This window comes from Spermophilus citellus (genome assembly GCF_964194105.1).
Source record: "Spermophilus citellus genome assembly, chromosome: 3".
Lineage (NCBI taxonomy): Eukaryota > Metazoa > Chordata > Mammalia > Rodentia > Sciuridae > Spermophilus > Spermophilus citellus.
The window spans coordinates 43622157-43636364 of record NC_138184.1 but is presented as its reverse complement, the minus strand read 5'-3'; the positions used below and the strand labels follow the sequence as shown (position 1 = coordinate 43636364).

General features: G+C 37.7%; 1 protein-coding gene across 6 annotated transcripts in view; it reads right to left on the bottom strand.

Annotated features, from left to right (window-relative positions):
* TBC1D5 (TBC1 domain family member 5) overlaps window positions 1-9648 on the bottom strand; it is a 515818-nt gene extending 506170 nt beyond the window's left edge. For 3 of the 6 annotated variants that reach the window (XM_081287559.1, XM_081287554.1, XM_081287555.1), the window contains exon 1: window positions 9160-9635. The gene's annotated coding sequence lies outside the window, so the exon portion shown is untranslated. Of the gene's footprint in view, window positions 1-9159 lie in introns of all 6 variants that reach the window. The other 3 variants (XM_081287556.1, XM_081287557.1, XM_081287560.1) reach the window with 2 other exon arrangements.
* Window positions 9649-14208: the final 4560 nt, after the last annotated feature.

The window sequence follows — 14208 nt, the reverse complement described above, 5'->3', positions numbered from 1 at the left end:
AGAAGACTTGGGGATGTAGCTCAATGGTAAAGCATCCCTAGGTTCAATCCCTGGTACGGAAAAAAAAAAAAAAAAAGCTTCACAGTTCTATAGGTCAACCCTAAATTTCATTTTGTAGAAATCTGTACAAATGAAATTACAAGGGACAGTCTATCTTTATCCAGTTTGATTCACTATCAAGGATAGAATCTTGCCAATCCTAACAGATCCTATTACAAAATTATTATTTAGAAAACTGGATAAGATTCTGTTCTGAAATTAATAGAGCCATGTATAATTGCTATGGAATTTACAGGTCTACTAATTCCCTAGCAATATGTAAACTATACAAAAATCCCATATTTGCAACCACTGGAAGCTTAGGCAGAGTGGCAAAAGATGACAAAGAAGAACTGAGTTCAGTTTTATTTCTGCCAAGAAACAAAATTGTAAGGAATAATCAAAATACCAAGAATCACACACAAAGAAATAACCCCAATATTTATTAAACTGTACTAAACAAATCTAGATGACATGAATTATTTTGCTAGAAAATCTGAATTACTGAAATTGATCCAAGGAATGAAAATTACAATAACTAAAGAAAAAGCTAAGAAACTGCTTTAGTCAAAGAGGCTAATAATTTCAATTCATATTCTTTAAATTGTTTCAGAGCACAGCAAAAAGAAAGTTTCCCTGTTCTTTGATGAAACTAGTATTATACTAACTCTAAACCTGACAGAACACATAGGTAAAATGCATGCCTATTATACTTACAAATATGGCTACAATCATCCACAAGAAACTAATAACAAGTAAAAATCCTTATTAGAAAATATATTACAAACATGGTTTACTACAGAACATAAGAATTTGAAACTAGAAAACTATTAATTTGCTATGATAGCAAGACAAAAAAAATGTTCTATCAAGAGAAGGCAAAAGAGGCATTTTATAACAGTAAACATTTCCTACCATTAAAATCAGGCACAAAACAAGAGGCCTGGCTGCCATCACTATTAATTAAAACTATTCTGAAAGTGGTAAGCCAAAAAAATTATACAAGCAAACAAAATAAAAGGTATAAATACTAGAAAGGAAGGGGTAATCAGCCACCAATGTTTACAGCTATTTTCTACTTGGAAAACCAAAGAGAACCAGAAAGACTATCAGAAATCAGGAGAATAAATATAGACCAGCCCCCCCCCAAAAAAAAAATAGAAAGAATGAGTAAAGTCTGGCTCTACCCAGATATGATAATGCATTTAAAGCTAAAGGAAATTGTTACTGCTCAATGGAATAACACCAAAATTCCAAAAACAGACCCAAGAAGATTTGAGCATTTAGAATAAAATTAGTGTTTCAAATCTGTGGTAAAAATACAAACTGTTCAATAAATAATGCTTTTTTCACAATTTGAAATGAATAAATTTGGATCTCCACATCCTGTGTACACACACACACACACACACACACACACACACACACACAAATATTTCCAGATGGGTCAAAGATTTACATGTAAAAACATGAAACTAAAAATTTTCCCAATTGCAGTGGTATCGATCAAGTGTTAAGTTTTATAATCTTGGGATAGAGAAATCTTTCCAACATTATCCCAACACCAAAAACCATAATAAAGTGTAATAGCTATTCATAAGGATTTTAAAAAGTATAAGAGAAATTTTAAAATAAAGTTAGAAATATTTATAATATATAATAAGCAAAGACTTTTTAAAATTTTCAAATATATGAAGAACTCTTGAAAATCAGTAGGGAAAAAAAAGTGAACATCCCCAAAACTTAAGTTTAGGTATTAACGAAATAAGAATAAAAGAATTTTATCAGTCTTTGCTGCCACACTGACCAAAAATAATGATTTAAAATACCAACTGGTAGCAAGGTTATGGGCAAATAAGTCCTCTCCTGTACTAAAAGCTATAGTATAAATTACCTTTCTATACGGCAGTTTGACTGTAAGTATCAAAATCTAAATTATCCATAACCTGTAATACAATAATCCCAATTCTAGAAATATATTTGAAGTAGCAATATCAATGCATGAGAATTTATGAAAGACAAAGTTAAAAGAACACCGATTACAAATTAGAAGCACAGGATTGGGGTTGTAGCTCAGTGGCAGAGCACTTGCCTAGCACATATGAGACCCTGGGTTTGATCCTTAGCACCACATAAAAACAAATAAATAAAGGTTAAATTCTTTAAAAAAAAAGAGCACAATTAAAATTTAAAAATTAAAAAAACATATGAATAATAGCCAAAAAAAATAGAACATACAGTTCTAGGATGAGAGTTCTTTTTTTAAATTTTTGCTTATATTGCTTTGGGTTTTTTTTTAACATAGTATCATTTTTTAATATCTGTATTTTGTATATTTTTATATGGTGCTGGGGATCAAATCCAGTGCCTCACACATGCTAGGCAAGCACTCTACCACTGAGCCGCAATCTCAGCCCTGCTTTGATTTTTTATTAATATATTGTTATGATTCTTGGGCAGATAAAATTATAGACAGGAATTAATTTATCCAAGAACTTTTGGTAGTTTTTGTTTTTTAGGTCTGTGTAGATTACATATAGCTGCAGGGGCTAGGATTATGGCTCAACAGTAGAGCGCTCGCCTTGCATGTGCAAGGCCCTGGGTTCAATTCTCAGTACCACATAAAAATAAATAAAATAAAGTTTAAAAAAGATATATACACACATACACACATACACACACACACACACACGTGTGTGTGTGTATGTGTGTATGTAAGTTCTTTGTCATTTTCTCCATCAAGAGATGATCTTAATTCTCTCCTTGAATCGGGGCCAAGTCTGTCTTCTTAACCAATAGAATACAGCAGAAATAATGATCAGTCAGTTCCAAGCCTATCCATAAGGGAGTTTCCACTTTCTGCCTCTAGGAATGCTTGTTCCTGGGGCACTCTCAATCTACTAGTCATGCTCAGGCAGAGTAATACTCTGAGAAATATGTTATTGGACAATTATTTTGAGACTATCAGAATGTACTTACTTACACAAGCCTAGATATACAGGTAGGTCAATCACTCCATGTGCTTCTTGATACTAAAAAGAGGGGTTAAATTGATGTATGAAGCTGCTGCTGGAGTAACAAAGCATATAGCTTTATAATGCCCCAATTTTGGTTTTGTTTTTGGTAAATACATGTACACTCTATAATAATAATACATAAACCTCAAACAGCTATCATCAAGTACTTTATACTGCACATAATTATATGTTATTCTTCTATAAGACTGGCAGTTCGATAAGCCTGTAGCATCATCATAAACACGTTATATGTTGCTCTATAATGTGACAATGGCCCCCATTCGTTAAGCAATACAATTTTTTCAGTCCATTATGTTATGGAACTGTGATGTACATGTGGTGTGGCATGTCATAAACAGAATCATCATACAGTACACGACTAGTTTTTTATAATTTATTTTCATAAAATTTCCACATTACTTTTTATAATAAGAAAAAAGTTTTAACTATCACACTCTGATTATTTGACCTAATATGTGCACCCATGATAGAATTTTCTTAACAGAAAGTACAACGGCTAGGCCACTATAAGTTATCATACAGAAATTAAATTCAACCAAATTCAAATTAAATCATTCTTCCAAAGTAAGCTTCAATACCAGCAATGTAGTTAAAAGCAAGGATTCTTAAAAAATTCACGGAAACTTGTAATTATCTATTATGCCTATTTCAAATCTTTTAGGACGATTTTGTTTCATAAAAGTAATCCAGTAATTACCTTTTCTGGGTAAAAGTGAGTTAATTTTCTGGATGAGTTAAAAATGATAAATCTGCAACCACTAAATATTCTCACGGAGTCAACCACAGAAACTGTAGCATTGAACAATAGCTGAATGATGTCATTAGATGTTTTTCACCCAAACTAATAAACATTTAATGAGCATCTACTATTTACCAAGCCCTATGCTCCAAGAGCTAGTTGAGGATAGAGGCACTATGGTAAATTATACATAAAATTTTAAAACACAAACGTGTGTGTGTGTGTGTGTGTGTGCGCACGCGCATACATACACACACACACACACACACACACACACACACACACCTGATCCCTTATTTCTAAAGACTGAAAAAAACTCTGAAAACCAAACTGGTCTGAACTAATGTAAGGCTTTTTGTATTCTTTGTTATTGTAGTTAATGTAAATATATAGAATTTCTTAGGAAAATTCATGTGTACAATTATGGGATGATTGTTCCTATGTACCAGTTTTCATGACAGATGGGATGTACGAGCCATCCCCACTTTCTGAATTCCAAAAATCTTTTTACATCTGAGACACATATGCCACCATGGTTTCATATAACGGCCTACAGATCAGGTCTGGAGGATGAAGAGAAAGAGGAATCATTTCAAGGAGCAGAAGAACTGGGTAAGATAGGTAAAAGTTATAGGAAAAAAAAGTGATCCTGTTCTAGGCTTCACATTATACTTGAATACTTCAATTCTTTAATATCAAAGACATTTTTTCTGAGGAGATGGGGGATATTTGAGGGTTGAACCCAGGAGTACTTAACCACTAAGCCATATCCCCAGCTATTTTGAGACAGGGTCTAAATTGCTGAGGCTGGCTTTGAATTTGCAATCCTCCCATCTCAGCCTCCTGAGTCACTAGGATTACAGGCATGTACCACTGTGCCTGACAAAGACATCTTTTTCTACAACTTTTTTTTTTTTTTTAAAGATCTGACCTGTCAAACCATATTTATATTTAAATTCCCAAAAGAATAAAAATATACCAATTTTGTATTTTCACCCAAAAAGTATAAGCTTTTTTCTTGGCTGGTCCATACAGGTTTATCTCAGATAAATGTACACCTTCCAGGGCTGGGGTTGTAGCTCAGTGGTAGAGCGCTGGCCTAACACGTGCAAGACCCTGATTCGATCCTCTGCACCACATAAAAAATGAAGGTATTATGTCCAACTACAACTAAAAAGTAAAATATTTTTTTAAAAATGTACAACTTCCATTCAGTTCATTCAGATAGCCTTATGTAGATATACTCAATGACACTAAAGATCCACAATATTTAGCACCTACATGATAGCATTAAGCATTTCATACATGCACACAATATTATACATACACACTCATTCATTTAATTCTCCAAACAATCCTGGGAGGTAGTTACTATCATTAAGACCATTTTAAAGATGAGAAGTTGAGGCACTGTGAGGCTAAGAAACTGGATAGCATGGCATTAATACAGACATAACAAGAGAAATTGTGAAAATATTTACATAATTAATAACTAAAAATATAAATTAGAAGTCTTCCATTATTTAGACAGGCAACAAATGCTCCCTTGAGTTTACAAGTAATAATGTGGCCATTCAGCTGTGAAGTCCAGGAAGTACAGCAGACCAGGTATGGCCATGCACAGCATCAGGGCAAGAAATGAAAAAGCCAGCAAGTGACAGTGCAGCAAGGACAAAGCTACTCTAATTTTCAAAGAAAGAATTTGGACAACTGTGACCAACAATTAGTTTCTTTTCTTTGTGGGATTCAGGAGCATTCAACCACTGAGATACATTACAGTCCTTTTAATTTTTTTTTCTTTATTTTATCCTGCTAAGTTGCTGACGGACTGGCTTTGAATTTGGTGCTCCTCCTACCTTGGCCTCCCAAGCTGCCACCTTACTTCTCAGCCTCTTTTTATTATTCAATTTGTATAATGTTTAATGTTACTAAACCATTGCACAGGCATTGTTTTTAAATGTTTGTATGACATCTGTAGAAAGATAAACATTTTCCTAAACATTTAATGTGTTTTTGAGAAAGCATTTTACACCTGAGATTTGTTTATACCAACTTCCTTCCCAAACTCACAATTGCCCCATTAATAGAGAAAATGGTGCTACTAAAAGCAGCCCACAGCTCCTCTCTTCCTACTCTCCCATTGCCTCCCATCCCACACCCATCAAAAAACTTAACATTTCTCAAGTTCAGTACACACACAGTAGGCACTGCTATCCTAGTGATCTATCCAAGCTGAACGAAATGCCTTATCTCAGGTGTAAAAACAAGGAAGTTGAAGAAAGGATATTATGTTAACATTTTTATGAAGTACAAATTATTCGACTTAAAAGATAATCTTTCATTCTGAGGTTGTCCTTACCTTTTCAGTATTAAAATATAATAATAGCCAGGCATGGTGGCACACACCTGTAATCCCAGCGACTCAGGAGATTGAGGCAGGAGGACTGCAAGTTAAAAGCCAGCCTCAGCAACTTAGGGAGGGCCTAAGCAACTTAGCAAGATGGGGTCTCAAAAAAATAAAACATGGATTTGGCTCAGTGGTTAAGCCCCTTTTCCCCTCCCGTGTGTGTGTGTGTGTGTGTGTGTGTGTGTGTGTGTGTATTAACCATTGCTTACTTTTTATTGTTCTTACTGGCCAAAAAGCCAGTGACCAAGTCAATCCCTGTATCTAAATGTTAATACAAAGAAACTCAGTCAACCACTAAAACCTAAATATTAGGATAAATAATATAGAATAAATAGCATGTATGTGTGCGTGTGTGGAGGAGCATAAAGGATTAAAAACTTGCAAAGTCAAAAGGAAGTACATATTTTACATTTAGCAATGAGGTAAAAACCAATTGACACTGATCCAGCAAAGAAAAAGCAGAATACAACTTTACAAATTTCAGTTTCTTATTCAGAAAAGATTGTAAGCACTGATGATTTTCATTTTTGGTGGGATAAAACAGGAAATAAAACAATGATAACTTTTACTTTTAAAATGAAAGTGAAGGGGCTCAGTGGTAGAGTGCTTGCCTAGCATGTATCAGGCACTGGGTTTGATTCTCAGCACCTCATCTAAATAAATAAAGGTCCCTTGACAACTAAAAAAATTTTATAACAAAATAAAAAATGAAAGTGAAGCTCATAATTCTCAACAATACTAGAAAAATAATTTAAAACAATATCATTACTTTACTAAATAATAAGGCATCATAGAGAAGATTGTTAGAAACAAAGATTCTGAAGTCAAACAGAGCCCAGCTGTGTATTAGCAATGTAAACCTAGGTATGCTACTTTACCGTTTCCATTTCCTTAAAGGTAGTTGTGTTAAATGAGTTAAAATATGCAAAGTGCTTAGAGCAGTGGCTGGCACTTAGTAAGTGCTTTAAAAGTACGTTACACATATAATTTAATAACGTGAAGCAACAAAGGCAAAGTAATGACTAGAATGAAGATGATAAATATTATGGGACTAAAAGTAGTGGCTATTATACTTTCATAAAGTTCTTACAAAGTACTTAGCAAGTGTAAGGCCCTGCGTTCAATCCCAGCACCATTAAAAAAAAAGGAACCATTTTTATATACATAAAATATATAAGGATCTGTGTGACCTTATACTTTTTATTTTATATTATTAAAATTAGAAAAAAAATCTGAATCCAGTTACAATACCCTCAATGACTGTTTACATTATATGCTTCCAAAGCTCAGAAATACACTATCCCAATTGGGTACACTACTGCATTTGAGAGAAAGCAGAAATTACTTCTACCAATAAAAGAAATTTTCATATCAGCAATAACTCAGACACATGATTCCTTGCCTATACACTGACCAAACTTAGTTATTCATATCTGACCAAGTTTTCAGACAGCACACCAAGCTTCTATAGAGAAGAAGCAAACACCTGAGCACACAGAATAGGCATTAGCACTCCTTCAATTCCTCCCCTGGTATCCGGACTTGGCTTACTCTGCACAAGGGATTTTCTTAAGCAAGTTTTCTTAGTTTACCCTGTCATCTGACCCTTCTTCCAAGCCATGTCTACACCCAGGGTGGATTATTTACTTAAATACCACATCACTATATTTCTTAGACATCCTTAGTATTCAAGAATAGTTGTCTCCCCCAGCATTACCTTAGAAATGTAGAATATTAAGCTGCATCAACGATCTACTAAATTAGAATCTGCATTTTTAACAAGAGCTCCAAGTGATTCCTATGAACATTCAGGTTTGAATACTGTTCTGACACTGCTGCAGATCGTTGTGATAATTAAGTGTTCGACTACATGTGAATTCAGAAATTTGGTATGAAAAATCACCAATACATCTGAAAAGTCAAAAAACAAATAACCAATCTGAATTGGTTATAAATTTGACACTGACAAAGGTGTTCAGTGATTTTTCAGCAACGCTACGTTTAATGACTCCTGCTTTTATTTTGTGCAATAGCCCAACACTAATAATGTACAGTTTGGAGGGGTGGGGGGACCACATTTTGATGTAGGAAGACTACAAAGTGATAGAAATTTCAGAGCACTCATAAGTTACAATTTCGGGATTTACTACAATTCAGAGTTGATAAATACAACTGTCCAGAAAGTCATTCTACAAGGAAGATAACATCTGAAAGATGCAAACTTGGAACAGTTCATATTCCCGGAACTACAACTATTTAGTAACTGGTACTAACCGTAACCTTAGGTCACGTGTAAGAAAAGAATCTTGTTTGGGAAGGCTGTTGCCAGAAGGGAAAAAAAAAAAAATCAACTTTCACCCTCCGCAAAGTTTTTCCACATGTCCCAATGGATAGGCCTCAAACTTGCACGTTCTTACAGGTGAATAAGCTGAGGTCGTATTACAACAAACCAAGGAAAAGTTAAGGCAAGGTTTCTCTATTCTAAAAGCTGCATTTTAGAAGGCTGAAGGACTCCGGGCCCACTTCGCTTCCGGCCTGCGAAGGAAGCGTGCCGCCCAGGGCTGAAATGAACAAGGAAAATGACCAAGTAGGAAGTGAAGCCCTACTGCAGCCACCAAGCTCTGCCCTCTAGCAGGCTGGCCTTCCAGACTAGCCCCCGACCTCCCGCGGGAGGGAAGGCAGGCAGGAGGCAGCACCCCGCCCGCCCCGGAGCCCTGAGAGCCCCCGCCCGCCCCCCAGCTGCCTGCGGGAGGCGCACAGACGCGGGGCGGGCGGCAGCCGCCTGGGGCCTTCCCGAGACGGCAGCGGCGCGAGGGGAGGAAGGACCAGTCCTGAGAAGCCGGGGCGGGAGCGACTGCATGTGAGGGGCTGCACTGGAGAAGGCGGAGGGCTTGGGCTTTTTTACGATTATCATCATCATCATTATTTTGTTTTACCTGTGGCGCAGATGGGTTCCCCAGCTCCTATTCCCTGAATCCTCCTCCTCCCCTCCTCTTTCTCTCTGTCTCTTTCTCTCTCTCTCTCTCCCTTAGTCTGCCGGGAGCTCGCGGAACCTGCCGGGCCCGGCCCGACCTGAAAGAGAACAGGGCGGGAGGGGGTGGCGGCGGTGACCAACGGCCACGTGACCACGCTCTCGCGCCGTAACGGCGGCCGTCTCCTGTAGCGCGCTCTCCCCGCGCTCCACCTCTAATAACCCCGCGGCCCGCGCGCCCGGAACGCTCGTGCGCAGGCGCCTGCGCGGGCACCGGACGCGCTCGCTCTCGGGGCCAGGTGTCAGGGGCCCAAGAGGCCGGAGTAGGTGGGGAGTGAGCCTGGGGCCGGCCCTCCTCCCATCGGCCGGCTGCTAGGGCGCATGCGCGCGGCGCTTCCGCGCCCGCCTTCCAGCTGCTGGAGGTTGAGTCAGCAACTGTGTCTTCTTTCCAAGTTTGCACCCACCAGAACCTTCATAGGTTGGGACTGAGGAAGAGAGAAGTCAGCCCGTGGGACCCCTAAGACGTTGGCGCTCCTGCCGAAAAATTTACATCTTCTTGTCCTATGTAAAGGACCTTCCCATTTGACGTTTTTCTGTAGCTGAGTAGTCCTCTGACCCAGGTCGTCTGTCATTCTGAAATTTATCCAAAGCTGCCGGACTCACTAGCACTCTGTGGAAACCTACTTTGTTATAAAACCCATAGAAGTATAAATGTCATAAAAGTTATTTTTTACAAGCCCACAGTGCTAAACTCAGGTTTTATCTTTTCCTCACAACCTAGAACTGAATCTTCAGCCCAGTAGTATCTCCCTGAAGGAATGATGACAGGTCACCTGAAAACAATCAATCTCTAAACCCTTGCCTTGTTGCCCTCGACCTCTGGTTAATCGTGATTTAAGATTCCCTTCAGCTGGAGCACGTGGGACCCTGGTGTTTATTTCCCCAATATGAAAAGCCTTTGAGTGGTAATGCTAATTAGAGTGGTAAATGCTTCACCTAGTAAAAAAGATTTATGATCTTTTATTAGGCTATCTTTACAAAGAGCTCCAAAGGAAATTGATTCTGTTAGTTCCCGAAAAAGGAAACTAAGGCAGAGAAAGTTCAGATTTCCAAAAGTTAGCTACCTTGAGAGGAAGATGCCTGTGTGGGAGACCTTCCTTCATACACAAAGGCTCCACTTCACATAGGGATTTCCTCTTTTTCTGTCACCTTTCTTTCCGTTACAAAAACTAAGCAGGTTAAGTTAGAGCCTCTGGCTGGATTTAATCAGAGCTAATAAATAAAATGTATAAACTTCCTAATTGGATGTTCTGGCTAGACTAGTCATTGTTATCATTAGACTGGTGGATACTTACCTGATGATGTTCAAGAAAAGAGACTAGCAACAAAACCCTAGGAAATGTTGGGATGTATGCTTAGGGAAAAACAGGCACAGACAGCCCCAGTTTATTTTTTTTTTTTTTTGATGGTGCAAAATCTACTTGCATTCTGTAGAAACTAGTTTGAATTTCAGTCTTCACCAGACTAATGGTAAGTGATATGATTATCTTGGTACTGGGCAGCAACAGCCAGCTGTAGTTCTGTCAACCATATGATCATGAAGGTAAACAACCAATGTTCTATAGTGTACCTAGTGGACTTTCTTCTCTGGCCTCCAAAACTTTTCTCACCCCAGATCCTCATCACCTCTTTCCTGAACTACTAAGGATTGAGCCAGTTCTAGGTCACAAGGAAAAGTCAGTCACTCAAGCACCCAGGTTACCTTATCAGTTTATTAGGCAAAAAGTGAGATGTGGGGAACCAGCCCAGTCATCCCCCATTACCTCTATCCTGGTGCTTCTCAGACTGGGAAGCCCAGTTAGACCTCATAGAGTGCAACTAAAGTGACCCTTTGACCACAACAATAGCTCTAGACACCTATCTTCTCTCTGGCTTCCTACTTCTTATTCCCCAAGAAACAAACTGAAGGGTCTATTAGATCCCAGTTGATACAGAGCACCCCATGAGGCAGAGGGTGGCCAGCAATCTAATCTTGGAAAAAGACACTAAAGCAATACAGCTGATAATTAGTAACCCTATAAAATATAAATATTGTATAAAATTCATCTCAAGTTATGCTACTTATAATACAGTTCAGGTACTTAAGGTAGAAGAATTAAATTTGAAGCAACATCAGCATTCTTAGAAAAATGAAAATTGTTGCACTTGTTTTTACAGCTACTTGTGTGCTCATTGATTCTCAGCTTCAACATCTAAGTGTATTCTTTGTCTTGGGGCATGGCACAAAGTGAAACACAAAAAAATGAAATGTTCTCTAGGAAAGGTGAAAGCTGAGGGGACAGCCCTTGACAAGACTGGCTTTCCTCTAGAACTCTACCTAAGTGAACACAGCCTGCCTCACCCAGGCTAGGCCACCATCCATATCCCTTCTCCCAGCTCTTTTCTCCCCTATGCCACTGGATTTGCTCAGACAATTTAGCCATCTTCAGATCCTGGAATTACCACAGTTGCCTGGACTAACATAATAATCAGATGTACATCCTGCAGTATGGCATTGCCAGTGTGAAGCGAGAGGGTTGTGGTAAGAATGGGTTATGTGTGGGACTGGAATCAAGGATCATCTCCTTTGCTATCCGTTATGGCACCCATGGAAGTAGCCCACTCAGATCTCCCGGAGTCATCCATTAAAATGCAGCTAATCCCAGGTAGAGAGAACAAACTAAAGCCTTTCACCATTAAGAAAATAAGATTGTTTAAAACTTATTTTAACTATAAATTTGATTAAGATTATAATAAAGATTGTGATTATGATAATAAAATTACTACATTTTTAGGGTATTCCCTATTCTGTGTTCTTGTAGAAGATGCTTTTGGAAACTTTTTTTTCCAGTTTGTAATAAAAACTATTAACCATCATCCTTAATTACCTCTTCTTTCTCCCTACTCCTAATCTTCCATGAAGGACTTGAAACAAACCAGGCCAATCAACTTCTCTTTCTGAAAAAGTTGAGAAATGGGATTAAAAGGCAACTAGTCAATCTTTGTATGTTGTTGGAACTGTAAAACCCAAGAGAGTAGACCACATTATCAGCAAGGTCTAACCAAGAGAAAACATTTATTTATTATACAGGGAATGAGTTTCACAGGTGATGGACCCAAAGAAGCAATGGGGGTTTTTAGAGATTAGTAACAGCAGGAGGGAACCATATCACCCCTTTGCTGACAAGATACAAGAAGATACCACGTTACTGGTGGTCCTGGAATGGGGTCATCCAAGGCAATAAATACAGAGTCTGGTTTTATGCAGAGAAAACTGTTTAAGGTAGTTTTCCTCAGAAGCTAACTTTTAGCACAGCAAGCACTTGTAAAGTTTACCCACCCTTCACCACCAATCTTAAGGAATAGAAGAAAGTCAGTTTCCTAAATAAGAGTCACAGTTATCTGGCAAATGGAGAAGAGGTGTTTGGCAGGAAAAACAATATATGTTTGCTATGTTCCTTCTGCTAGATACCCAGAGCATGTATATACCTTTCTTCTAATATATAATTTCAAAACAATCTCACCTAATATAAAGTAACTATTTACTAATCCTGTAATTAAAGAATGACTATTAATAATACTCAATCATTCCAACATTAATCATTAAGTTTTTGGCTTTAAAGTCATTTTAACTCTCATACTAGTCATGGAAAATAAAGTGATATTATTTAGAAAGTCTACCAAAAATTACACTAAAACCAGAAATTGATTTGTATGTAGTGTCTGCATACCTATGTGTGATAGACTGCTGGCTTCTCCTCCCTTCCAAATCTATTTTTCTCTTCTTCCATTGGAATTGAGTTTTAGCTGGGCACACGGCCATCCATCTGGAGGCTACATTTTCCATTTCCCCTCATGGCTGGGTGTGGCCACGCAACTCCATTTTCATCCATGGAGCATAAGAGAAAGCAACGTGTATGTTTTCAGCATTGCTTGCTTAAAAGAAAATTGCTCACCCTATGCTACCTCTCCTTCTCCATTCCTGCCCCCTGAAATAGACATGGTGGTGACCCAGCTCCCAATGTGCACAGCCTGACAGAGCAACCAGATGGAAAGAAACTGGATTTCTGGATTGCTCTGTGGAAAACTGCCTACCGGAACTAGACTGCTCCATTACACCTTTAATTAGAGAGGAATAACTTATGACTTATTTAAGCCACTAAAATTTTAAACTTTACCCTACTTAACACAATATATGAGGCATTGTATTCTGTTAACTAATATGTGGAAATATCATGAGAAACTAGATCAGTTTTTGAAACATAAATCAATTTGTCCTTAAAAGAAATGATGTCAACATTTTAGATACCTGAGGAATGCCAAATGCCTTGATACTACCAGCTCCTTTTTTCATGCCATCATGCTTTTAATTATCACCAGGGAAACATGCTCAGTTGCTCTTGAAGACATTAAAAGGCAGGATAAATGAACAGACTCAGTAGTAGAATTGCCCAAGTTCAATCCTAGCTGTCTTTATTTGCTTATGATAAAACCTGAACTAAGGCACTTACATTACTTATCCTTTGTGGTTTCAGATTTGTCTGTGAGATGGGGGTAATAATAGTCCCTAAGGTGTTAGGTTGTTGTAAGCATTATATGAGACAGTCTCCTATAACACATTTAACATATGGTAACCATTCAATTAAAAAATAGATATTATTATCATCTTGGAGTCTTGATCAGAAAAGAAAATCTGCATGAAGAGCAAATTATTCTTCATATAACAATAATGATTGAAAAATCAATGTTTAGACACTTGAAATAGCAAATTCTGGACTTGACTTTGAACATCAAAAAAACAAAGATATTTTTGCTGTATTGCCCAAACATTTATTATGATATACCCACTAATATGCCTAAATGGTAGTAAAAGGAATGTCTTCACTTATGTTCCAAAAGTACCATATCTCAAAGCTTTACCCAAGAAGGAGAAAGAACTCTTAGGAGGGACATTATCAGCATTGGTTTTCAACAG